This window comes from Meleagris gallopavo, chromosome 7 (assembly GCF_000146605.3).
Source record: "Meleagris gallopavo isolate NT-WF06-2002-E0010 breed Aviagen turkey brand Nicholas breeding stock chromosome 7, Turkey_5.1, whole genome shotgun sequence".
NCBI lineage: Eukaryota > Metazoa > Chordata > Aves > Galliformes > Phasianidae > Meleagris > Meleagris gallopavo.
The window spans coordinates 13,251,476-13,258,476 of NC_015017.2; the positions used below are offsets into that span (position 1 = coordinate 13,251,476).

A 7,001-nucleotide genomic window follows, 5' to 3' on the forward strand; every position below is an offset into this window, starting at 1 on the left:
GCCTACTGCGCCCTCAGTCTCACCCGGCTTCCCCCGCGGCCTCTCCCCGCAGCCCACCCGTGCCACGGCGGGAGGCGGCCGGACAGCCCCGGGTACCGAGTGGGCCGGGCCTCGCCACATCGCCCGCCCCGCCCGCGTTCCGGCACACGCCCCGGCTGCCGCCAGGGGTGGGGAAGCCACGGGCGCCATTTTGGCTGCGGGTACGGCCGCAGGCAGGAGCTACCCTGCGGGCAGAGCGACCGTGATCGGGAACAGCCAGAGGCCCTGCAGCCGTGGAGCGGAAGTCACTGAGCCCCAGAAGCAGAATGGCGCCGGTTGTGCGCCGGACCCTCACCTAAGGAGAGGCTCAATCAGGCTACACGGGAAGCGTTTTTCCCTTGAAAGGCTTGGTGTGACCCAGGGTCACAGCATCTCACGCATTTGAGAAAGGCCTATGCAGCCTTAGGGCCACATATAAACAAATGTATAATCTGTTGCTGTTTTAAAGCAGCCTGTGCCTCATACACAGAACTCACATAAGGCTAAAGAAATGCTACTGCAATTTGTCAGATTTCTGAAAAAGAATGAGAAAAGACCTACTTCAGCTTGATGGCATGGTTTTTCACAGATGCATCAACAGTACTGTCAGCTATCCAAGGCAGAGCAAATGAGTTAAAGGCCTGATACATAATATCTCCGTGGTCTCAACAACACTAGAAGGAGACTCACTCTACAGCTATCTGCTCTCTTAGAAAATGAGACCAAAAGTAAAAGTAGATCCAGCTCTGAAGCAGGGAGAGCAAGCTTTAGGAAGACCTGAGCTTTTATCTCCAGTATAGGGGAATGGTTAGGGCTTGAACTGGTGCACCTGGTGAAGGGGTGTGTCTGGTCCAGGGAGCGCATGCAGATTGTTTGCACTTGTGCTCCCCAGTTGACTGGAAGGGGACGGCACAGGGTGCAGCCCCCCCTGGGCTCATATAAGGGCCAGCCTCTTGAAGGGGAAGCATTGTTTGGATTTGGGCTGTTTCTGAAGAAGAATGCTATATAGCTAGAGAGCTTCTTCAGTAGTTGGGTGAGTTCTATTTCTCCTTCCATGTAGGATTATTGGTCTCTCTGTGAGTAATTTGCCTGGTATTTCTGTCAGAAATGATTTTGCTTCTTTATAAATAGGTACCTGTTCTGCAAGGAGGACATTAGTGAAGTGATATTGCTAGGTCATAGCCTGAGCCAATGATTGAACGCTAGCTGTGAAGGTATGGCTAATCTAGGGAGCTTAGGTGTAGGTGATCTTGAGTGACTAGAAGAGATGGAGTCTAGATCCATCTCTTCTTGTTCTTATTTAAGAGCTAGTAGTTGAAGGTGTATCACCTCTCTATCTCAGGATAGAGGTTGTTCTTTTCTTGAGCTATTACTGATTGTTGGAAGGGGTGAGTAGCTTTTTCATTATTACCTGTTATTGCTTTGTGGTGCTTAACATTTTATTCTACTGTATAGTTGACCCTGAATACTTAATTGTAAGTCTTTGGCTGCTGGTACCTCTCCCCATTCAACTAAATCCTATACAGCTTCGTTCAGAATATAAATTGTTATTCACCACATAAGCATTTCTGTATGGGGCATTTCTGCAATGTTTTGGTTGATACTCAAAAGTTTATTCTTAAGAAGAATTTAGTGGAGTCCCCATTCTTGGAGGTGTTCAAGAAATGCATAGGTATAATACTGAGAGATGTGGTTAGTGGGTATGATGTGGTGGGTTGGGGTTGTATTAAATAACATCCTAGAATGGCTTGAGTTGCGTGAGACATCAAAGACCACCTGATTCAAAACCATCTGCTGTGGGTAGAGTTGCTAAGCCACTTGATGAAGCACTAGATTTTGATTTTAGCGATCTTTTACACCCTTAATAACTGCATGGAAGCCCAGTGAAAAGGAATTGACTATATAGTATTATGGTATTATCTGCTTTATTAAAAATATTTGGAGTTGAATGTCTCAACAAGAGCACAGTCTGAGATCAGTTCTTGCACTTATGTCTGCATTTTTTTGCTTTCAGTATATCACTGAAGTTTTCCTGTAAAAATAATTAAGGACTGATTTGTGTTTAGTGTTACATCAATCAGTAGAGGGAGAGTGGGAGTATGCATCTTTTCCTGCAGTGCTAAGCATAGTTACTAGCATGAGTGGAAGGACACTAATAAAAAAAAAAAACATAAAATTATTTTTAGTGGTATGATACACATATATATGGATACATGCTACTAGCTATGATGCTTTGAGGTTGTTATATACCTTTTTTATCAAGAAGAGCTAAGAGTTTAGAGTTCAGCACTGCCCTCAGGGCAGGATCTGCTGTGCTTCACCTCCAAATTCCTCTCAGAGAACATCCTACCTCCTCTTTGAGTATCACTGCTAGCAGTTTCTCTCTGACCACTATCTTGTAGGACTTCTGGAGTGAATACAAGGTGTTCTCATTTGCCCTTTCCATAGTTATGAGGGGATAGATAGCTCTTTGTGGTGTGTTTTGACATTTATAGTTTCTCATCTTTTTGGAGTCTTTTTCCAGGATTAACTTGAAACTTTTTCTCTTTGAGGAATTCAGGCACAGATGAAGCCAAATACAAACCCAATCTTTCTGTGGTATTTCTCCATTTTTAATTATTGATGTTTGTGAGCAATTACGACTGCTCCCACATCCAGGAGAGATGTTGCGGCAGACCTTAGTGAAACAGTAGACTCACCCTGATGAAAATGAAGTACTGCTGCCCACTTAGCTGGACTACTTGTGGGCAACAAAATAGGCATTTCCCCCTCTGCTAGATTTGCAGTAGTATAGTTTATCTTGGGGATGTTGAGGTACCTACTGTTGATTGTGTAGGTAGTTCTTGTGTTCTGTGGGTGCTCTGAAGGGAGAGTGAAGTATTACTGTTTTATAGTATGTTGAACTGTTTCTGTGACATGGTGAAGAGTTTCCTGGTCTGATTTCCAGAGGGTCTCCTACAGCTAAGTTGCATACTGTAAAGTCATTAGTGTGGTTTTCTGGAGGTCTGTATTTTGGCTTTGAGTTAAGTTCAGTCTTTTCTGTTGGTGTAGACAGCTGGCAGACATTCGGTATTCTCTGACTTTATAATGATCATAGTGCAAATATAAGCAAACTAAGAGAGGTTGTGGAAAAAGGTGGGCTACGGTTTCATCCCTGTAGATCTAGTATAAGTCCTGCTGATTTCAATGTACTTTTACTTCATAGAGACCTATCTAAGGATATGAAAGTCAAAGAATGGAAGAAGATTTAGAGTTATCTGTGTGCTTTAAGATGTGAGTATTTGTGGATTGGTCTATTTGTGAAAGGTAATTACTAATTTTATTGGCTTCTTATTGCTTTCTTTTTTGTAATTTGTTCCAATTGCTTCATGGGCATTAATTAGTCAGGTAGGTGGTGTTATTTGTTTTTCATTGTCCTTCAGCAACTGTCTTGTGGTAAGTCTGTTTACAACAGTGGTTTTTCCCATGCTTTGCTCATCACTTGTGGTTTTGTACTTTATATCTCTTCAGTAGCTGTATGTTAGTGTCTCACAGTGCCCTGTGCACTGAACTTGTTTAGTCAGCAAGTTAGATAAGAGTGGGTAGAAAGAAGGATGTGGATTGAGAGAAGGCAATCTGAGAACAAGGAAAGGCTCAGTAATTGACCTGTCTGCATCTGACTGCAGCTTTGAACCTAATAATCTCTGAAGTGGAAGAAACAAACCAAATGAGAACACCCATCTTATAGTAATGTTGTTTTTAAGCTGCATTTTTTTCTTCTATATGAAAATGGAGATACTGACTTCCAGATAGGAATCAAGCAACCAGTTTCAGGTTCTGTTTTAAGGCTTCTATTAAGGTTGTGCCACAGGTCAGCAAATGTGCTGAGATCTTTAGCAGAGCTTTTATCTGAGTTTTAGATAAATATCTTAGGGCTTATGTCTTGTTTACTAACAATGATAACAGTGAAGATATGAAATATATTTAGAAATGGACTTCTCAGCTTTTCCGTGGTCCTTCACCAACACCAAGCAATGGAAACAAAGAGCAATATTTACATGTAAGCCTACAGCCTTGGAAGCTGTCTACTACCAAAATACTGTGCAGAAGTAAGGGTTGTGGATGCTGGTTCCTAGCACTTGCCCAATTAGCCTCAGACTGTGTTTGGGGTGGTTATTAAGAAGGAACAAACTGGCCCTAGCAAGACAGGCCTCTGAGATGGTGCTTTGCAGAGGGTAGCACACTATTGGCTTTCCACAAGTTTCTCTGCCTGAATTTATGCAAACTCAGTGCAGCTGTTGTACTGGGTAAGCTGGCAAATGTAATGAGTGTTTAATCTTCTATCACCATATTCATTTTGTAACCCAGGTAAGTCAGGGCTTGTTCATTGTTTGCAAGATTTGGAAATGAGAAGGAATTTGTTTGTCCCTTGATGAATAAGCTGGTATTTAAGGTTTTCAGTTGTTTAAATGCTAGAGGCTGACCACAGCTAAAGCTGGGAAGTGATGATTGGGCTAATAGCATTAAGTCCCTCTAGCTCCTAGCTGTTCTGCTTTCACATATTCAGGGTTAAAACATTCATCACACTTAAATTCAGGAAGGAATTAACCCCAGGGTTGCCTATGACTATGGTGAGTGTTTTTGTCCTCTGTACTTTGATCTCATTACCACAGGGGAACTGCAATATAATGAATGCCCTGCTGTAAAAGCCCTGGGCAGTAGCTTGATCTTTTTGGTTCTTTTTCTGTAGCATCAGCTCTTTTATCAGAGGCCTTAAAATGGCAGCTGTGCTGGGAATTGTCTTATGTCAGATAAACCTTAAAGATTCTTTGTAGCTAAATATTTAGTATGTGATTAGGGGCTTATCTTCCACTAAAACTGACTTCTCACTTGAAGTAAACCATCTTAGTGTCTACTTTATTATTGCCAGTGCTCAGTGAAGGTACCATGCTTTCAAGACAAATCATTCTGCTTTAGTGAAGATGTAATTTAACAAATTATTTCACTATGTTGTAGAGCTTAGTAGGTCTCAGTCTTCAGTGTAACTTCTGAAAGTGTTAAGTGTCAGGGAAATGTCACCATTTAAGAATGTGTAGTTATCTGCAAAGATCTCTGAGCTGTTTCCTCTCAGCTGACAGGTGCCTGTTCAGAGAACACCAGCTATAGGAACTTATTATGGCTTGTGGATGCACTGTCAGATCTTGTGGGTTAACTTAGCTTAGTTTGGGGAAGAACCCAAATGAAGGCAAAACTCTCATTGCTGATAGAGGTGGGATTCTTGCAAAATGTTAGTGTTGTGGCCTACCAGAAGCAGGGATGTTGCTTGCAGCACAGGGCCTCCTTGTGTGTGGGGTGTGAAACCAAGGCTGTCCCCTGCCCTGGGCCTTCACAAATCCTCGAAGGATTCTGCTAGCCAGGCTTCAGAAACAGAAGGGGCATAGAGACCTGAATGATTGCTAGTGTTGTAAAAAGTGAAAGAAGAGTTTTAAAATCCTACAGTGTTGTGTAAACAGTGTGCTGTTAAAGTAGGAGTGAAATTTGTGGGGTCCCACTTGTGCACTGAATGGGTTTTAGACTGGGTAGCATAAAGGGTCTCTCTTCTAGTTTCTGACCCAAGACCTTAAGGAAAGCTGTTACTTCCCCCTGCTATGGAGGGGTCAGCATGAGTTCATGTCTAGAAACAGAGTGAGGTCGATGCTAAACAAGAGCACAGTGTAAGCTCTGATTGGAGAAACAGGAGCTATGCAGTCCTGTGCAGAACAGCCTGAAGTGCCAACAGGAACTGTTGGGCACTAGGACTGTTTTTTTTTAAATCAAGAAGTGATTAAGTAACTAAAATACTTATTTTGATATCAGTAGAGATCTGAACAGTCATTGACAGAAATAGTTGATCAGTAAATGTGTCAAGTACTGTAAATGTTTCACTCTGTCTTAAGTCATCTACTAATATTACAGCAGTGAGGTTGGTTTGCAGTACCTCTGTGATGAAACTAGCTATGAATTTGCCACTGTTCATAGGAGAGCTATTATCCAGTGCTGGTAGTCAGAATGATTTCCCTTACTCAGGAAGTAGTAATGGACTGTATGACTGGGACATTCATAGGTCATCCAGCAGCCACTTTTCACCTTGACTGAGTTGTTGCAGCTGGGGTGGGTGCACAGGTCTGGCTGGTTCAAAGCTTCGTGGATGACTTCTGTATACCAAATGATCATACAACTCTGTGCCTGTCTCCTGCACTCAGTCTGGGAATCCTCTAAATCTTCTGTGTAGAATACAGAGAAGGGAGGCACAGTTCTACACCTGAACTGTACTGAAGCTTTCACCTTTTTTAATGATACAGGAACAAAAGAGTGTTGTAACCAGAGTTAATAATTGAATGTTCTAGGTCCTAACAGGCTGCTGTATTTTAGCAATGGTGAAACTGAGTTAGAGAAACTTAAACTTGTTACTTTCAGTAAGCAAAAGATCAAATTAAAGAATAGGTCAAGCAATATTTCTTTAATAATGAGAATATGTGTGAGAGAGAATACTTGAACTGCTGTGACTGAGTTGCTTTGTCACTTTAACATCTCCCTGTTCCCTGATTATATGCATATGGATTCCCAGTGCTGATGCTGTAAGAGTTTTCAGAGTATGCAAATTATAATTGCCCTGGTTTTCAACAGCCTTCAGACCAAGTGTTGCTGTCAGTTTCTTTCAATAACATGAGTGTTTGTATAAGATGGAAGACGATGTAATCCAAAAATGTGTGGCAATGGATGCTTACCTCCATCCACATTTCACTGCTGAGATTGTGTCAAAGGTACTTTAGAATTCATAGACCAAAAAGGCTAGAAGTTTGAGAATGAATATCCACTGGTTATGGCAGAGGTGAGCCTTTTACAAACTCCATAGAAATATGCATTTCACTTGAAGTGCATAGACTCTTGAAGCTCATCTGAAAGTCAATGAGGCAAAATGCAATGATCTCTTCACTTGAGACTTAGTTGCAGTTGAACTAAAA

General features: G+C 42.0%; 2 protein-coding genes across 2 annotated transcripts in view; one reads left to right on the top strand and one right to left on the bottom strand.

Moving 5' to 3' along the window:
* NBEAL1 (neurobeachin like 1) overlaps positions 1-133 on the bottom strand; it is a 79,592-nt gene extending 79,459 nt beyond the window's left edge. The window contains exon 1 of the mRNA XM_010713584.3: positions 24-133. The gene's annotated coding sequence lies outside the window, so the exon portion shown is untranslated. The remainder of the gene's footprint in view (positions 1-23) is intronic.
* A 463-nt stretch (positions 134-596) lies between these two features.
* LOC100544088 (shugoshin 2-like) overlaps positions 597-7,001 on the top strand; it is a 31,912-nt gene continuing 25,507 nt past the window's right edge. The window contains exon 1 of the mRNA XM_019617073.2: positions 597-1,051. The gene's annotated coding sequence lies outside the window, so the exon portion shown is untranslated. The remainder of the gene's footprint in view (positions 1,052-7,001) is intronic.